The following is a 21,187-nucleotide window of genomic DNA, read 5'->3' on the forward strand; positions in this document are numbered from 1 at the left end:
TTAGTTATTAAAAAACCTCCAAATATGAAGTATTTGTGTCAGGTGCACCTTTATGAATTATAACTCTTTCAGGGTATGTTTGGAATATTTTAGAGAACACATTTGACAAGCAAGAGAAGCTTGCTTTGGACTAGCCTGGGCTTGTTTCCTGATGGTTTTGGGTCTTTTTAAGCAGAAATCTTCCATCTCCATTGCTTACTCAGGTAAGAAGATGCATTTATGCTCCTTGCTTTCTGTTTTGTGCATTTGATAAGGTTGAAGCTTTACTGCTTAGCATTTCCATGATATACAAGGTAGACACCAAAAAACCAAAGAGGTGGTTTGCTGGGAGTTAAAGCTGGAAGAAAAAAAAAAAAGTTATTTTACAGTATTTCAGAAGCACTTTTAGGACACACTTTGATTCTTTTTCATGAAGAAACTCCTCTAGGAGCCATCCCAGAGAACGGAGTCCTGATAATGATCCTTTCCATGTGAACTCTGCAAATTCCCTCCACTGGAATGAGTAAAAATACAAATGATCTCAGACACTGGAACAGACAGATCACCTGGGGTTGTTTCCCTCTGCAGTGTTATTTGGCAGGCAGCTGGGCAGTTCTTTTCCCCACAGCTTGCTACATCTGCAGGTCTGCTGCCCTTTCCCTGTCCCTGCCAGGCCAGCTCTGTTTCCCATCCAGCTGACAAGGCTGATCCTCCCTCAGCTTCCCGTGCCAAGTTGTCACAGAGCTGGCAGATCACTCCTGCCTTCGTGTTACAAGCCCCATGCCCCACTTACAGGGTCTCCTTTCCTCTCATCTCTGTTCTTTGTTCTCCCTTCTCTCTGCTGTCTCAGGCTCCAGTGTTTCAATCCAGGAACTGGAAGGTTGGGCAGTGATTGTGGTGAGACAGGAGGCAGGGACAGACACTCCCCCTCGTTTTATACACAGTTCCCATATCTCAGCTCTCTGCGTGATGCACCCAAGGTTACGATGAGGCACCAAGGAATGAAACAGCTTCCTCCAGTCTGGGATGCAGCAAATTTGACTTTGCAGACTCCTAGGAACCCCTTTAGCACTCTCACTTTTAGCTTCTACGTCAGCTCTGCCACTTCTCACTTTGACCACCCGTATTATCTCTGCCACCCTCTGCTGGACTAGGTCATATCCTAAAACTTTCACATCAGTAGCAGTAAAAACTGCGTTTCTAGGAGCCCTCCACAGCCTACAAATCCATCAGCTGGTTGAAGGGGAATGGAGAAATATGATGAACAGAGTGGTGGCTGCTGATCAGAAACTTGCAGTGAAAGTTGCAGATGCAGTGAATAAAAGCAGTTTGCTAAAACATTCCTGTGAGAAAAACAGGCAAAATAACTCTGAAAAGGTTAAAACATTTCATCTTGATATAAAGAAGTACTTTGATTTTTTAAAATTCGAGATGTTATAATTTTTATTATTTCCAAACATTATATTGTGTTCCCCAATCACCTTTTTAATTCTGTAGAATGCAAATGAGATTTCATCTGGTTCGATACTTATGTAAACTTTTTTTTTTTAAACCAGGAACTGACAGCAATTGCTGTTTAAAAACAAACAAACAAAAACCTGCACTGCATTGATTTCAACAGCTGTCCAAGCTTTTCAATTTTCATAGAACAATGAAAATACTCTGCTAGAAAAAGGCAGGCCAAATACTTTCTAATACACTTTAGACTCCAGTCACACATCTCTGTTGGACCTCAGTTAAAGTAAAAGAAAGGGGCTAAGAGATTTCATGGTTACCAGTATGTATTCACAGTTTGTTTTCCTTGGATAAAACACAGCTAATGCCTCACAAGGTATGTGACTGCAGCATTTTATTCCTTTTTTTTTTTTTCATTTCCATGTTATTAAAAGCACTCTGGATCATTGAAACAAAATGCATGCGTGGAATGACCATGGGCCAAATAAATCCATAGACTGGGAATGATTTTTGGTAACACTGACTGTGTGCAGATATTATTAATCCTTCTGACGTTCATTGTAATGATGCAATAATGAAGAACTAATGTGTTATAAATGAGGAGGTAATGCTGTATATTCTTCACAGAAATTCCATTATAATCGGCCAATCAATGTACCACTGTTTCAAATTGTTAATTTGTTTTTAAGAGAAAATGTAACATAAGTTAACAAATGTAGTTTTAAGTAAGGCTGAGGCCAGCTATTTCTCAGTGACCTTCTTGGCTCTTTTGGAAAGCTTTGCCAACGCAGTCGATTACAAAGTGAGAAGGCGGAGTGGTTTCAAAACAATTATAAAAGCTGCCAATAAATTTCATTCAACCCCTCTCTCTTAAGCACGAGGTCAGCAATGAGAGAAAAAGAGTGACTTTGAAGTCCAGAATGCCAGTTTTTCATTGAATGGGTTTTAAATCACAAAAACAAGCCTTGGATTAATGTGGGCACCTTGAGACCTCCCCAAAAGGCTCAGTTTTTTAAGTAAGTGTGCTTTTTACCGAAATTCGGGTCTTCTAAAGAAGTTTAAGACTGGGTACCCAAATTCAGTGGCATTTCAGTATTATTATTATTATTATTATTGCTACTACTACTGTGGAATTGTCCTGTAGATTTTAACTTATCACTAAACTCTTCACTTTAAGAAACCAGAAAAATAGAATATAAGGAATGTGAAAAAATTTCATGACAGTTCCACTCCTTAAGAGCAACTAAGCTTAAAAGAATGTATTGAAAGAAACCTCTGGCTTAGCAAATTAATTTAACATGGGGTATGAGGGAGCTTTCCAGGTTAAGGATGTAATTTTCTATATACTAGTTTTGATATCAAAGTTATTATTTCTGCAGTCATTCACAGTGCTAATACCCATTGTAAATACCCACTGTAGTTCTGCCCAGATTTGAACAGAACTTTAGGATATTATACAGCCATTCTATCTATTCTATTCCATTTCAGTGGAATTATGTTGGTTTGGGCAAATTTTTCAAAAATTTAAGTCAATGAGTCCAAAAATGCCAACACACACAGACACAAGTTAAGGCAATTCCAGAAAACCAGAAGATTCTGTGTCCATTCCAAGCATTAAACAAACAAACAAACCTTTTCAAAAGTACATGAACAGAGATTTTTTTTCTTCCATTTCATTCTTCTTCTGAATTACTTTGATTATTTCAAAATGTTACTCTAATCTTAGGATAAATTCTTCAGGCCAGTCAGCCAAAGTGCTCTGACTCTAAGAGAACAGCTTCACTAGTTGTAGTGGTGTCACTCTGAAAAACTAATCTTGGGTAATATTCATACACATATTTTCAGCTTTAAAACACCAAGAGGCCAATTAAACTGTTTCTAAGCTCTTCAGGAGTTGGACTTTGGTATTCTTTCAAGGAAAGCAAGAGGAATGATTCAGTGTTGATTTTAATTCCTCAAACTTTTAATGCCTGAACAGAGATCTTTTAGTTTTGTTCTACTTCATTACTTAAGTAATAAGTTTTAAAGAGAAGAGGTTTTAAACTCTTTGAGCACTTTAGAGGGAGTTCTTTCTACTAACTTTAACTAGAGTTATAAGATTGTTGTTTGTAATGTTGTGATCTAAAGTGTCTCTCAAAAGAAAATGACAGACTTTTAAATTTGATTTTCTAACAAACCTTATAAACATTCTACATGATAATATGCTGCTTAAGAAACCTGCATTTGTCTCTCTCATAAAGTAGATGTAAGATTTTACCACTATACTAAAATCCTTCCTTATTACTCTATAGTAAGGCTGCCCAAATAACACAGGCACATCTTTCACTGGAGGTAATGGGTGCTGTAAATTAAAGTTTGAACCTTATAAAAAGTCCATGCACACATTTCTGTTAACCCATTTAGTGTGTAAAGACAGTCCAGGAAGAAAACAAATAAACCCACCCCTAGACTTTTTACACATAACTTCAGTGTAAAATGAGGCAATTTCTTTTTTTCCTCAGTGCCTGAGAAACATTCGCATACTGTAAACGCAGAAAAATATTTCTAATGAAATCACTAAACGTGGCAAAACTTTCTCAAGTGATGATTTATTATTCTGATATTTTTCTGCTGGAAGAAAAAAACCAACGTATATAAACCATGAAATATGCAGTCCCTTTAAAATGACTTCACTTAAAAGTGGTGTAAGTGAAAAATAATGTTGTTTGAGAACATGCAAGCATTGATTTCAGTCTTCAGGCAATACACTTCTCTGTGTATTTGTCACAATTCAATTTACATCCACAACTAGCAGAGTATCAGCACAGCATCTCGACTCAGCTGGCAGGACTCAGTGAATAACTCACGTGGGAACCCTCAGTCTGACTTACACAGTGACTGCAGGGCACAGCGTGGTAGGAAGATTTGGTTCCTACTGAGTGGCTAAACATGCAGGTGTACTAAGGATAATGCTGATAGAAAAGGGGCATTTAAATTGTCCCTCACCCCACTACCAATCAGAGCTGTAGAGAGAGATTTGTTCCAGCTTTACCCATGAAATTAATATTCTTATCTTCCTGGGATACATTTCATTTTTTTTTCCTGTATTCTTGTCTTAACTACACAACCAAAACCCCCAAGAAATAAAGAGTAAAGATGCAGATGAGAAGGATCTCAAACTGCTTGTAAAAAAATCACGTTGTGCAGGTTATTATATCTCATGTCATGCACACCCTCAATCTACAAAATCCAGCGTGTACCACTCTAAGCAGAAAGTTGCTGTTTCGATAATCCAAAACATTTTCAAATAATAATTCTATTTTAAAGGCTCTCCAGTCTTTAATTTCCTTGTTTTAATGGCCACATAACTTCATAGGGGCCTCAATACTGTTCCTATCTCACAAGATGCAGGAACAGCCACAGTGCCATTACAGTACTGTGTTATTTTCTTTTTCCCACTAAGCAAAAATCCATTGAAACCAACAGCACAAGCATCTATAAATTCTAAATGGACTTTGTATCATAAAAATAATACATAATGCATTCTTTGCCCAGCAGTTCACAGAACAGGGCTCTAATCACATAAAGCACATGAGCAGCCATTTCTTTCCAACACTACAGAGGGTTGAGACGCTCTCTAACGTAAAGCAATTCTATCCCATCATATTCTCTTTAGCCCCTTGGTCCCACTCTGCTGCAGGTTTTGCTGGAAGATGGGAACACAGAAACAGATTTTCTGTTTCCCTCCCCTGCACAAATACTGGGAGCAGAAAGAGTGAACTGAGGAGAAAGGAGGTGAACGAGAACCCCCCCACCCTGCCCGTGTCCAACCGTGCTGTGTCCCAGCTCCCAGAAGCTTCCTCATTATTCCCAGGACATTTGTACAAGTGAAAGCAAGAGCAAAGAGGCCACGAAAAAATGAAAACAAAATATGTAGTTAATTTCCAAAAAGTGATCAAGCGAGTTGTGGTTTTCAACCTATTTCTAGAAGCACAATCCAGCACTTCTGGACTAGAAGCACCAATGCAATGTTTTCAAAATTGACCAGATTCCCTACAAGAACTTCTCCCTTTTGAATTTTTACAGGAATAATAGAAATGATCTGAAGATCAGATAATTTAAAACCTCAGGGATTTCTATAGTTTCCTACTCCTATTGGGTCAAGCTCTATTCAATCCCTGGAGTTGTTTACCTACTCCAAACTTTTTAGTTTACCTGTGAAACTATTCCAAGAATAAATGGATTATTTCTCTTCTGTCTCCAGATATCTTCAGTCCTGGTCCCTTGCCTCACAGAGTTGATTTTTATTTGATTTCCACTGTTCCAGTAAGCTGACACATTGCCAGATCTGCTTTGGAAATCATATTCTTTTATTTATCAGCTTGCAGAAGCTTTAAGATCTCCCCACATCACTGGGCCAGCGTGCTCCAATCCAGTGGAAAAGAAACATTTCTGAGGGGTGAATGGGATGAGAGTGAGGGATGGGGAGGGGAAATAAAAAACAAAAAGAGAGAGAGGAAAAAAAAAGACGTGGTCAAGGTGAGTGCCAGTAATATATGGTGCTTGTTAGCAAGACACCTGTCAGGTAGGACTTCTAATTGATTTTGTAGTAGCTATCAAATAGAAAATAAAACTCTCATCCCATGCCCACCTAGAAAACAACTCCAGCATTTTACAGGGAACAGGGTCTAAACCTACTATTTTCCTCTGGTTGCTCTGGTCATTTTTAATACTTACTTTGTATTCAGACTGCTACAAAAAGGATACAGAATGGAAATCAGGCCCCTTACGTACATTTTAAACACTAAATCTGACTTTTAGGAAACCAAGGTTATGGTTTTCTTCATATGCAAAAATCCTACTGCATTAAAAAGTTTCCTAAGTTTCAGCAACAACAAAATTACTACTAATTTGTGAAAACTGTGTTAGTGCCTGCAAACCTTTATGGTAAATTATGCATGGGAGCATGGAAATGCTAATGAAAAAAGGATTTCATTTACAAATGATTAGTACAAATCAGCAGTCACTGTAGTTATGCCAGTCTAATTTATTTCCTTGTAGAACATGCTGTTTGCCAGGTTTTGGCCATTTATTTCTATACCGTGGAACATCAACTTTTCTGACTTTAATGTCACATTATCTTTTTCACCCAAAGAAATGTTCTTTTTTTTTTTCAGAAGGTCTTAGTAGAATGAAGTCTTTGGGTTCAAAGTTAACTCTTTTGATTAAAATATTTGTAGGAAAGCTGCAATAAAAATTATGCCCTTTTATACAGAAGGAATTGCTGAAATTACTGTGGTTTCTACTAATGTGTTGAAGTACATGCATATAATCACCTTCACTGGAGCTTATAAAAGATTTTTTCACTCAGTACATAATTTTAAAAATTTATTAAAATTTCCTCACTACATACATAAGGTTTTTGGTAGGGATTAGACCTCCTTGGAAATAAAACCTTAGTGAGTCAGCATTCCAGAAGCATTCTACAAGTCTTTAAATGAGAAGAATCCATAGTGAAAGACTAAATCATTATGTTTTTTGACCAAAAGTTCAATGTTGGCTGGAAAATCAATAATTCCTTATATGATACAGATCCAAATGAAATGAAAACATGGGGTTCTAGGGAGTTATAAAAAACATGTTGTAGGAATCACTCCGAGGTTAATTATTAAACAGAGAACGTGGATCTTTGTAGTGGTGGTGATGTTCTGTGGATATTGTTAAAAACAGTCAAAATAAAAATAATATTTTCCTCTACACAGAAATTGTTACTTTCTGTTAAGTTCTTTAAAATATTCCAGGCTGGGGAGTTTCATCAGTGAGATTCTCCATTTAGATGCAAAAGGAGATTTTTGTCCTCGCTTCTGTGGCTGTTTAGAAGTTCGGCAGAAATTTTACAGCTGAAGTTTGGTCAAGTCAATAAAAATATCTGCAAGCCTGAAAAGCCTGAAGAATTAGACAACTGGTTCTACAATTCTGGCCTGAAAAACAGGCCACACAACACTCCAGCTGCCTCCAAAACCAGCCTGTGAGCAGACTATTAAAAAATACTAAAGTTGTGGAAAACAGACTTCCTTCAAGCCTGGATCAGACAATGGTTCTAATTGCACAGTCCACCCAAAGCAAATACATACATAATGTGCAATGCACATTTGCCTTTGACAGCTTTATTTGTTCATTAAACATTTATGTTGGATGGCTTTTAGCATCCCAGTCCATGGTATTCATCTAAACTTGGCTGGAAAATTAACAGCTTAAGTAGTCCCATATTTTATCATATTAACCTCTCTTTGGATTTTTACTGAGTAGTTATGATAAAAACTGACCTAAACTGGGCAATTCGAAATTGAATTTAAAGAATGCTTTTGCTAACATTAATTGTTTGGGGCTTTTTTCATGCTATTATGTGCTACAGCTCCTTTCTTTGCTAACTTGGTAACAGCAAATTGATTGTAATCACTCAGGCTAAAATGGGATTTCTTTTATAAGCAAATCAAGAACACAACTATTGGGAAGAGTTTAGCTATCAAATTAACATTGTAACCTGCTTGAAAACTACTTCCTACCAAACAACATGTGGAAAGATTTCCAGGAAACTCATGCTATATATAGTACTTCAAAAACAATTATTCGTACACTTGTAATTTCTTGTTCTATTAGCTAAATGCTAATCTAGCTAAGGGAAGGAGCAGGGATGAAGGGAAAGAGTGAAATACTTCCTATAATTTCATGATCAGAATAATCAGAAGTTACCCTAAAATAGGCCATAAGCTTAAAGAAGTATTGCAATTGAAACCTTTAAAATTCTTTACTGTATGGAATAGTATCAAGGAATGATTCAAACAGGCATTTTGATGGTTTACATGTAACATGTGCCTGAAAACAAGAGAAATCCAAAATGGAACTGTACATTGTGCAAAAAAGGATAAGGAACTATAGAATCTGTGAGATCTTCTACTAGTCTTGTTCCAGCGTTATCCTCCTTTTTTTTCAATGACATTATGAAGACTTGCCAAAGCATTTCAAAGGAAATGCAATTTGCTGATAATTTTAAATATCTTTGAGTTTAGTTTAGTGATGTTTTTGCATGCAAATAATGAACATCTCGAGAAAAGATTGGTGTCAGACATGGCAATTTTAAAGGAATAATGTTTGCGTGACGTTTTCTGAGACAACAAAAATAAGTGTCCTCTTATTTTATAATTTATGGGGTTTTATTTTTTCAGTAGTGCTTACAAATTTATCTGCTTGTGAATTTGCTATCTGTATAGGTACCCATCACCATCATCTCACTGTATCACAATGTAGTAAATACCTGTTTTCCAGGGATAAGGTTCTTTTCCCAAGCAGCTAACAAAGGAAGGTGAGAGCAGGTGGAGGCACAGGAATCCTGCCATACCCAACAAGACCTGAACACCCTGCTGATTGGCCCCACAAAGAACTTCATGATGTTCACAATCTCCAAACTGATGGCTCAGAACATGCTCAGAGAAACAGTAAGAAAACAAAACCAAGTATGCAAAAAATTATCAGAGGGGTAATAGAGAAAATCTGAAAGCTTGAATAATTACTCCTCTGGGAGTGCACAGCATTGGTCATCTGTCAGTATTTCTTACTATCCCTTTCTCTGGAAATCTACATCTTAATTTCAGCCATATATACCCAGACAATCTTTTGTTGTTGCTTGCTAAAACCAAAATAATCAGGCTTACCCATATGAAAAAATGTACCAACTGATTTGTCTTCCAGGAAAATTCACCTTCTTTGCTTCCTTGTAAATGTAATCCACTGAAGTTGTGAGGCTTCCCTAATAACACAGAAAAGTTGAAAATTTGGTTGTGATATTAATAATTCCACAAAAATTGACAGTAACTTGATAAGGTGTTGCCATTATTAGATGCTGTTCCATCATTAATAGAAACTGCCTTTGAGGTAAATCTGCGTTTCACAACATCCTCAAAGCACCCTATTTATGTGCTTTTACCTGTCCATCTGGCTCATTGGTCACACATACTTTTTATTCTTTTGGCAACTAGCTTAAACATTTTGAAGCACAATTGTCTGATCCTGAAGATTGTATTATCATTAAGGGCAAAATTCATTCCTGATGTGCACGTTCTGGAAAGCAGCTATGAGGGTGACAGTTGTCAAGACAAGCAGGGGAAGAGGAGCAGTGCAGGAATAACTGATGTAATGTGTCAGATATTGGATGTGCTGATATCACCCACATCACCAACGCAGCAGCATCCCAGTCCTGAGTTCTTACTTTATATACACTTTATGGAAAGCAGAAATGAAGACATGGGGGGATGACAACAATGGAAATGATGGATGCACAACCCAAACTTTCCCTTGTTCATGCACCTGTAGGTTTTCTACAGTCACTGTGTCATCTGTCAAATCTTTTGCCATAAGGAAACTCTTAAATCTAAGCTAGCAGATACAAAGATTTCACCCCTAGTTATAACACATGTCACCAAATTTTGGATAAACCCAGCGTCACTAGAATATCCACATGCGCATCTAATACAGAATATAATAATTTTATACTGGTGAACTACTTTTTTCAAGGGGTCCAGAAGAGAATGAAACATTAAAAGCCTTAAGGAATTCCAGCTAAGATTGGTGAGCATGACTTGACTGAGCTGTGCAAGACTGAACAAGCTCTCAGAGTTGCAGCTACAAGTTTGACATAAAAGACACGTTCCTCCTTTTCTTCTCCACCAGCAACCACACACCTTCTCTGGGAAGTGGCCTCTGTGCCAAAATGCAGATGGATGATTAGCTGTGCAGATTGCAAATATCAGAGTGGCATTTTAAAAAATTGAGAGGATTCTGAGAAAGCTTGTAAATCCTCTCAAAGATACTGATAAGTTTGTTCTTCACCTTATTGATATACAAAAGGCATCCAGAATGTCTGAATAGGATGATGAATGAAATGTAAACATGCTGGTCAGGTATTTTGGCCCAACATTCCCTGAATTTCTCATCCTTCAGCTCTTGAATGTTTCATACTATACTTCTTCAGTGGAGCTTCTTCAGCACCAAGGTAAGACAGAACAACATTTTTGATGGTATTGCCTTTATTCTCATAAAACTTGTTATTCAACATACACAGTTAATTTGAATTTCTGGTGCTGATGTGTGCCTGCCAGAGAAAGCACCTTCTACAGTTCTGTGTGAGTTCCTGAGGTGCTGCTGCCTTCACTCCTGTCAGAGAAAACTTCTCTGAAGTACATGTTCAATGATTTAACTGGGGCAATAGTGCAGCTGCTTCTCCTCAATTCTTCATCTGCATATGTATTTCATCAACAGCTGCAAATTGCACAGAGAATTTAGTGAAAAAAGAACCTTTTAGTAAAAGACAGTCTGGTTTTTTTATCGTTTTGCTAAGTAGGGTTGTGATCAAATCTCCACTGCTTATTGCAAGAATCAGGAAACCTGTTTTGCTCATATAATGCAACATGACTTTATTAGTATTATATAGACTTGGATGAGTTGCAATGTAACGTGTGATAAAAATTTCCATATCTATATCCATCTTTCCATAAATGCCCAGGAAAAAAATATACAGCCCTGTGTATACTAATCTGAGTATCACAAAACCATCTATAATTTTTCCATCTGTTTTTTTTCTAATGCTGCATTTTCCACTAGGAAGGCCTTTAAAATTAATACCTTTTGAAGGAAAAAAAAGCAACACAGAACAGGGATAGTCTCAGTTTTGTTTGCTGCCCACCTAGAGCAGGGTGATGAGGGCTGGCAGTGGAGCTGCAATAGTATGTTAGAATTAAGACTTACTTAAAATGTGCAAACTACCTTTTACTGAGAGCTTTACAAAGGGTTCCAGCAAGATACTAATAAATTCTGTTCTGTGGATAGTTCCAGCAGAACACATATTTATCTTTATTATCTATTTATTTACCTATATGTTATTATATTTATGATGTCATTATTAGAAAGGGGAAAAGATTGAGATTACTTTAAGATTTTTCTCACAAAGAGATAAAACACTGACTACTATAAGAAGTTTCATAGTCTCTCTACTCCATAAGAAAACCTAATGAACTTGAACTTTAATCTTACTTTTTCACTAAAAAAATGTTTTTAATGTTTAATTTTTGCTTTTTCATACTAAATGACTGAAAGAGCCTAAAAAATTAGCCTAACCTAAATTGGAAGCAATCATCATGTTTTATTAACTGTGAGGATTATCTTCTGGAGAGCAATCACAAAACTATTGAATATTTTACTTTTCTCATCTGTGATTTTTTCTTCTGTCTCATTAGAAAACAACCCAGTGAATAAATCATTCAGTGCCCAATTCTGTAGATTCAGCTCCCATTAAACACATTGTAAGAGAACTCAGCATCTCAAAAGGACAGACTTCTCATCAGCCTCCTCTTTCCTGCAGTCTTCAACATTAAGTTTCTCTCAATCTAGCTTTTCAATCCCTAAATCTTTTTTCAGCTTGATGTGTGTATGTGTTCTTTTACTGTGCTGCTATAGATCACCCAAGAATGTGATTGATACATATAATTAAACTAAGGTAGCTGATTAGCTGATACAGAGGTTGATAGATAATTTTCCAGAACTCTAAATTAAACACAAGGAGTAAACACCAGAAATCAAATTTTGCCCAGGAAAAGAAAAGCAGTTGAAATTTTTCCACTGAAATGCTCCGGATTTTTCTTTTAATGGGAATGCTGCAGTTGCTCTAGGCAGGAAAAAAATCACAGATAAAGCTATTCCTCTGTCTATTTTATTAGGGGAAGAATTTAGCTATTATTCTACTAATGCTTATCACTCAGACACCAGCACAAATCTTTTTGTTATTTTCTCTTTCCTCTCTCCTTAGTTTTTATAGGAGTTTCATAACTGATTAGCCCCTGGGCTCTTTTGTAATTTGTGGTGCAAGAAAGCATCACTCCAAGAGATGTGTAATCTCATTGTCTGTGCCACAGAAGTTAGGATTACATGTAATCCCATTTTCTCTGATCACAGCAGGTGCCAGTAGAGGTACACAACATTTTCAACAGGAAAATGTGACTAAGGAAGATGTACTCTGATAATACCTGACAGAGGTCTGTATGGAGGGGGAAGTGCTGTGTTTGATGTCAGGGCACTGCAGTGTCCTTTGGTTTGGAGCAGAACCTTCTGAGAGTCAAAGATCACTTCCAAAACAAGTGTTTTTGATAAAGCTACAAATATCTTTTCTGCAGTTTCCTCATATCTTCAGTAATTCACCATGGCTCTGCCACTGTTTGCTGCTGGTGACTCCTGTCATGTGCCATGGCCCTCACAAATGGCAAGGAGTTGATCATTTCAGATCATACATCCAAAGTTTCCAGCCAGCAACCTGCACAAGGCCTGAAAACTTACTGCTGGTTATCCCATTTCCATGTGCCATGGGGGAAAGAGAAACTGCGCTCAGAGACTCCCCTCAGAGCTGCAAGTGTTCCTCAGATTAGGAACAAATATAGGTTTCCTGGTCAAGCTGGAAACACTGATTAGAAACACAGGAAAACCAGCCTCTTAGATGAAGTGATTTGTTCTGTGGCAGGTCTGCTCATTTCTCTTTTGAAGTAGCCTGGGAAACAATTCTGATGGTATTCTATAACAAAACACGAATGTACCTTAATATTACACAGCAAAAATTACCATTTTCCCATCTTAATAGAAAAGAAGGAAAATGTATTTCAGGTTAAAAAAGAGAAAATGAAGAAACATTAAGTTCTGAAGATTCTATTACTTAGGATTACTTCAGGAGCTTGTCTAATTTGGTCTTTAGTTTTCATCATGGGAACAAATTCCATGGGAACATGAGAGAAATCACTGTTCTAACATCTAATGATGATTGACTCTCTTTTTGGTATGAATGAGTTGCCTGTAGCTTATCTAAACAAAAAGAAAAAAAAAAAACATGAAGAAAATACCACAAACATAACAAACATTTGAGATACCCTGCTGTCATTTTAGTAGGTTATTTGGCTTTTAATAGAGTTTTTTAAAAAGAAAGTAGGTTTCACATATTTTGGTTAAGTTTAAAGCAGATTTAGAGATGTAATTTGCAGATTGCCAAAGTCCATTAGCCTGATGTCTGGTTAACATATGGAGCTGTACCTTTGAGGTAGGATGAGCCATAGGAGAGGGTAGAAGCATTAAGCCAAAATATCTGATTAACTGCTCATTGTGTACAAATAAACCACCCAAAAAACTGTAACCCGACCTATCAAGAAAGTCAAAGATTCCAAAAATAATACAAAAATCTGAAGGAGGTGAGATATTCCAGTTTTCTTTTGAAAACAGATCTTTTTCTAATATGTTCAGTGTACTCCTGCAGAGTTGAAAGCTTTGTTACAGTTTTATGTTCTTGCTTTCAGGAGAAGAATCAGCTGTGTTAATAGATATAAAAAAAAAAAAAAACCAAACAAAATTTAAAGGACACATTAATTCACCCAGGTTTTTCATCAGCATTGTTAGTCTTTGGGTTTCCTGAACTGACAGACATTGTTATGTAACATCCCTTGATATCCGGTGCCTTGACAACAGACATTTACAACAGCATGTTGAAATCTGGCACTCATGGAGATACCACAGGTCAGTAACACATGGCACAAGAATTTAAACCGTATTTTTTTTTTCCTTTAAATTTAGACAGAAAGCCCAGCAGCATTTTCATCTGCAGCATGGAATTTTCCATACTAAGCAAGGCACCTCCAAAATTATGCATTCTTTCATGTTACTTCACAGAAATAATAGGAAAAACAGTAGAAGACAAATTGCATAAGAGTGCAAACAATAATATTGAAGTCGTCTCAGAGTTTCATGCCTGCTGAGGAACACATTTGTGAACTGAACAATAATATTTACCGTGAATACATGGGTTTTATCAATAGATTTCACAGCATTTTACTAAGGATGTAGCTACTGTTCCTGGTGAAGATATTTGTCTACTGAAGGCCTACTAGATTTACCACCCAATCCATGCCCTCTCCTTAGGAAATCACACCATGGGAAAAACCTGGACTGAACTTACCACTTGTCATTTATTAATAGGTAACAAAAATTATTGCAGGTTTAAGAGAGTAGAGAGACATGGGATAAAATAGAAAGTGAAGGAACAATACCAAAACTTAACATCTGTCAAAAGTGTTGGAATATTTATAGATTCTAATGTAAATACGCATTCTCAAGTCAACTTCCATTGTTATAAATTGTCATATTTTCCCCAGAGATGCTACGTAGCAGCAAGTAGGAAGCAGCAAATCTTTATGAACCTGGATGACAGAGGTAAAGCTCTCTCCCAATTAAGAATGGAAGGAAATCTCTCCATCAGGTAGCCTGGCTATTAAGATGCAGTTCACACCATGCTTGTGTCTGAGAAGTTTGCAGTCTGTGAAAGCGAAGGTGAAGGTCAAGGAGTGAGCCACAGAAACCGTGGCTACCTGCAGAGTCTGCAATCAAGATATGTGGAGTTGATACATTCTCATATTATTCCCAGAAATGATGTCTTTTCTTCCCATAAATGTGGTTGCTGCATTGCTGATCACCAGGGCTTTGTAGTACAGTGTTGTGAGAGGATTTATAAAACTCATGTTTTCGAGGCAGTTCATCAGGGAATTGGAGCAGCTAAGATGTTGATAATCACTAGACCCGAAGCAGATCTGACAGCTAAAATACCAGCCTTCCTCACAGAACTTTTTGCTCAGAGGTATCTGCCATAAACAACTTTGGCTCATCTATAGTCAAGAGCAGTCCTGGTATATCTTGTCTACATATCACATTCCCTTCCTAAGCCACATTCCCATCAAGCCCTTTCACCTTTCAGACAGGGCTAGGAAAGAGTCTTGCCTGCCCATTAAATTATCAAAAATATTTTCCATTTAAAAAATCAGTCAGTTACAACATGGTTTGTATGAGTGTTTAGCAGAAAACTCTTTCCCCCCCCCCGAATTATTTCCTTACACAGCACCTTGTTTTAGCAAATCCTTACCCCAATTAAAATACCAAGTCTCAAATAGTCATGTCAACACAATTTTTTTATTTGAATAAAGCTTTGGTCTTGAAGAACTAAGTCTATCAGGTGACCTATGAGACTGCTAATTTCAGCCACACAATAATCAGAAAACCTTGGACAGTGAGGGTAAATCACAGACAGTTTTAGGAGGTCAGGTCCCCCCATTGGTGTCACAGACATACACCTCAGATCATTAACAGAAGAGATGCAAACAAAACTATCTCCCAGAAAAGACCAAGTAATAGATAAAACCAAATAAATGCATGCATGAATAAATAAAAGAAACTGTCTTTATGCCTGGGGTCAAACTGAGAGTGGCAGAAGCTGGTTGGGGAAGTGCAGCAGCTGCAAGTGTGCTCAGTACGTGAGCACAGGCTTGGAACCCACAACCAACCTCGTTCAATCAAACCTTGAGGCACTTGTTTTCTCTCAAATTACCTTATTTTTCAGAAGGACTCGACCTTACATGCACTGAAACTGCTAGGTAGTATTCCCTTCCAAACTCCAGGACCTGGTCCCCTGGTTCCTACTCATAACCTTTTTGCTAAACAATTCCATTGATTTCAGCAAGCCCAGGGCAAAGGAGGAATAAACAAACAAGAAAAATGTAGAGAGTCCGGTTGTATACATCAAGTGAACACTTCAGTCACAGCAATAACATTTATGTCCTGGACCCCTCAACAAAGGGAAAATCAGTTTCAATTAACAGTTATTTTGTTTGTTGGCTTATGCCACTGGTTTAAATTCTGCAAGTCATACTGCTTTTGATATTGGTCCAGTTTCCTTCACAATCTTAATTTTCAACCTGTCTCTTCACAGAATTGCTGGGAGGGAGGGCAGGAGGCTCTTTTTATCCTACATGCTACCTCCCTTCCACTGGTCTTGTTACCACTAATGATCTTAAATACTTTTTATAGCATTTAATCAGGTATAGCATTTAATTGGGCAATCACCTGCTGAAGTAAAAATAATGTTTTTAAGTAGTCCATCTGCCTTTTCAGCACAGAAAGAAAACTTTGAGCAAGTAGGCTGAGGTGCAAATGCAGTGCTTGTACTTTGATGTTCAGCTTGTTAGAATGGGAGTTGAGATAAGAGATTTCGAAATAAACCTTCCTCCCCTGCTACCTATTCTGTTATAGAGCAGAGAGACATTTTTTGGGACTAGACCTTGAGTAAAAGATTATAAAAACTGCTTTTCTTGATGTTTCCACTGTTTTGCCCCAACAAGCAGCAATGTCCAATGCAGACTAAGAACATTTGGTGAGTCTGTGCAGCCCGTTCTCATCTGCAGTTGGACATGGCAAATTGATATCACCTGAACATGGCAAAGATGGCACCAGTTGTTTGACAAGTTTCTAGTCAGAAGATGTAAAAATACTAATGAGTAAACCTGACTCCATAGCGGCCAAAGTGGTTGCATATGTGAAAAAAAATCTGATGTTGCTAAACATAGCAGGCAAAAAGTCAGCCTGACTTCTGCAGACAGTCACAGTGTTTTTAAAACCTAAACCCATTCTTTAAAGAAGTCAGTGGTTTCTTTAAGTTCATACACATGATAACATCTGGATTCCTAAAATAACTACTTTTTACTGGAGAATAATGACCAGTTTAGTGTGAGGTAAAAGCAAAGTTTCCCGTGTGGGGTGATAAACTGGAAGAAGATAGGACAAACAAGGGGATTGAAAATTGTGGGAGAAACTCAGTAATATTCCATGGGAGTTCTTGCTGGAGCCCCTGGTATTTAATATATTCATAAGCTACTTGAAAAGAATGAAGAATAAGGTGAAAACAGCTGAGGTTTCTTCAACATGGGTAAGAACATAGTTGAGGGAACACAGGATGTATGAATATAGATTGATAATTCACCACACCTTGTAGCACAAGGCCCATAGGGTGTGTGATGAAAGCAGGTGGCAGCAGTTTTAAAATAAAGAGCACAGATGCAAATCCAACTTTTCCACCAAAATTCAGAATTAAAATGATGGAACACCTTCCAAAAGGACAGGTTGGATGTTAATATGCAAAAAGATTAAAAACCTCTTAGACAAATGGATGAGAACTCCCTCAAGAGCCATTAAGCAAAATGGCCTGAATGCAATATTCTGGTTAAGAATAGTGCAGACAAAAATATGAAGAGCCATACCTAGAGAAATATCTGTGTGTTTGTTCTGCTTTAACACTTCTTCCTCAGGCATTTGCCTGTTGTCTTTTTTGGTTTCTCCAGGGTCAGCTGGACTTTTGGGCTGATCTATTGCAGACATCCTTTTGCTCTTGGAGCTCTGTGCCCTTTGCATGTAGTTAAGGCACTTTCACCCAGAAATACTCAGACATTGAGTAGTGTACTTTTCCATTTTCTCTCACAGCCATTCTACTCAAAAACTGAGCCTGAAGCTACTTGTCTTCTGTTGTGTGTGGAATGAAAATCAGACAAGAAAGGAAAAGCCTAATGATAGTCAAGGGATGCTGTGCAAGCCTTTCCAAAAGGTGTAGAAAAAGCAACAAGTATCACAGAAATACAAAAATAAAGACCTGAAACCATGAAAAATAAAACTACAAAAAACCCAACCAACAAAGAACCAACCCCAAACCACCCAACCCACCCCCCAAAACACTTATCTATTTGGTATAATGAAATATTAATGAGAGAAAAATTTTAAAAGAAGCTTAACTCTGGGCTATATTCACACCATTACTTGATTAAGAGCAGCACTCAGAGATAACAAGTAGGCTTGTGTTTTACATGGTCTTGTAAATAAAGCATGAGGGAGATGAACCAACTTTTACAGCTTTCCTGGGAAAGTTGAGAAATTAATGGAAACCACTGTAGCCCTAAGATAGGCTCTCCCAAATAGCAGAGTAAATCAACTTACATAAAGGATCCACATTGCTATTGTTAGCCCACTTCCAGAGCTCGTGCTGCCTTGTTTAAAGTTAGCCTGCACATCCAAACCACAGTGCAATTTCTATATCAGGCATCTTTCCTCACTATCCAACACCATTAAGACCCTCCAGGATGTGTTTTACCAGCCTGCTCATCCAAACCTCACACAACCAGCAGCCTCATAGATCACCCCACACCTCGAGGCATGTCTTAATTGACCAATAAAACACATCTCTAGCATATTAATGTTATAATAAAACACTCTACATATTCAGTAAATTTTTGTGTTATCAGTTCTCCATCAATTATTTATTAAGAGCTAACATAATAAATAATCTGCTGAGCAAGGTGCAATAACATGAGGACAAAACTGTACAAAATACATTTTATCACCCCCTCGCTACAGTTCCAGTCTTTGTCACATAATGCATATTTATAAGTGCTTGAAGTAAGGTAAGTGAACTCTTCAGCTCTAAATCTTCATACTCTATTCACCAAGAGATTGCTTTGTTGGAATTAACAAAAGAACAGGTTTTCTTATATGTATTTGCTTGCACTGGGTTCTCTTAATCCTAATATTGATAATTCCCTTCTGTATGGAAGCCATATTCATCCTTTATGAATACTCCTTAGCTGACTCTATATTAGTATTTGCTAACAGGAATATTTGCACTAAAAAGACATTGGAAACCCTTTCAGGACCAAAATGGATTTTTAAATTTCAGTAGAGAATATTAACATTGTCTCCAAATACAATTAGCACATAACCAAAGAGAGGCCATTCCATCACCACAAGCAACAAAACTAAGAGCTGATGTGGATTTCATTGATCTTGTCAGTTTTTCAAGTGGTGGCTTATTTAAATTGAAAATACTTTGATTGTTTAGATTTCTAATAAATGTTATAGTTAAATCCAGATGCCACAACAATCAAGTAGAAAACAGATAAAGTCTTGGAATAATCATGAAAATATGACTCCTAAACTTTACCTGATTTTTTTTTCTCAAATGGGAAGTTAAAATTAATACTTCTACAGATTGCAGACTTAGATGATTAAAACATGTTTTACAAACAACTATAACACATCCCCTTTTTCCTTCTGGTGTTTTTATCTATTCCTGCCTTTACAAGATAAATGTTTCATAAAGTTGAAAAGAATTAAAATAAAAACTTACAGAATGGATTGAAATGAAAGAGGAAGGAGAATCAGCAAATGCATAAGTTTAATGATTATTCAGGTGCCTCTTGTTACAGGAACAGTTCCTATGTTTACAGCAAGCAAAGGGTAGATGAAAAAGGAGAGATACAGGTAAGCAGAAGTTAAAGGGATAAAATTATCATCATCATTATTATTTTCAATTCACTGTGACATAGAACAGAAAGTCCTCTGTAGCTCTAAGAACAGGTGAAAATCATGGTATTGTTCATAACTCTCCATGGAATAAAAAGAATGTAGATCTCCATCACCTTCCACCCAACACACATTGTTCACGCCATTAAAGTGTGTCTCAAAATAAAAGACATGAGTGGTTGTGTTACAACTCTCAGAGAAATAAAAGCTTTTGTTTCCTAGTGGTTATTCAAAATGCATCTTTAGGGCCATTTTTAGCTCTAATTTACTCATGCCTCACGTAGAAATTCTGCATCTGCAAACATTAACCTCAGTCATGTAGATCACTTAGGCCTCTTCACCAAAGTGAAGAGATAAAGTTGCATTCAACATCACACAGACACAAGTCAGCCTTGGCCTCTTCAGATATATCTGCAACACACTGAGGGAATTTTATCTGACCGTAGAAACTGTATTATATCATGAAACAGCAAACAAACTATTTCTTCATGCAAAGGAGAAGTTATAAACCGTATTTTATGTCTAAATATTAATCAGTTTGAGGTTGTATATGTAAATTATCCACCCAGATGTCTCCAGGAAGGAGAGATGCTCTTGAAGGCAAAGCTTCCTCGTGTAGAAGGAGAAACAATAGGGTCTGTAAAAACTCTCAGATATTTTAATTTGGTGTTGGTGCAAATGCTCCAACAGGCATTCAAAACCTTCCACAATGACAATATTTAGAGTGTTTTCTGAAATGTCAGAAGCAAACATTAAATATATCAACAATATTTCAATGTAACTATGCAAAACTGGCAGAGCATTCAAAGAATGCCTCAAGAACAAGGAAACCAAATGTTCCACTTTCATCAAAACAAGACAATAACTCATTTCAAAAGTGCAATTTCGAGGAGATACAACAAATGCTCAGAAAACAATATTATGGGTTTTGTAAAATATGTGAGATATTTTCTGCAAAATCTAAAAATTATAATTTCCTCAGTAAAGGATGAAATTACCATTGTCATTCAGAGTAATAAGAAAGAGCTTCAATATTACATGTCAAAACAAACTTACTTTGCACATTCAAAGTCATTTTATTTCCTTGTTTGTTTGTGTTTTTTTTTCCTTAATATTGAAAACGAACCTATGAAACCTGTCACTTTTTATAATGCATACAACATAAAGAATTCAAAACAAATACTTTCCCACTGTGAAAAATGGCATTGCACAGGGGGTCCAAAATTATTAAAATTATCAGTAATAGCTAACAATAGTATATTTATTAATTATATTTTAAATCATATTTAAATAATATTTTCCAGTGGGTTACAGTTTAAAGAGTTTTTTGTGAGAAATAATCCTGCAGAACAGATTATGGCTACTAATTTAATTCTGAAAGTCACCTGAAAGAGAAAAAATATTTCCTCATGTCTTCCTGATTTATTATTTTGCTATAATTTTAATTCCAACTTGGAAAAAAACAGTTTCTCATTAATTTTGCAGCTTGTAAGTAATGAAGGATTATATGGAAATGAAAACA

The sequence above is a fragment of the Corapipo altera genome, unplaced genomic scaffold (genome assembly GCF_003945725.1).
Source record: "Corapipo altera isolate COAL_440 unplaced genomic scaffold, ASM394572v1 65, whole genome shotgun sequence".
Lineage (NCBI taxonomy): Eukaryota > Metazoa > Chordata > Aves > Passeriformes > Pipridae > Corapipo > Corapipo altera.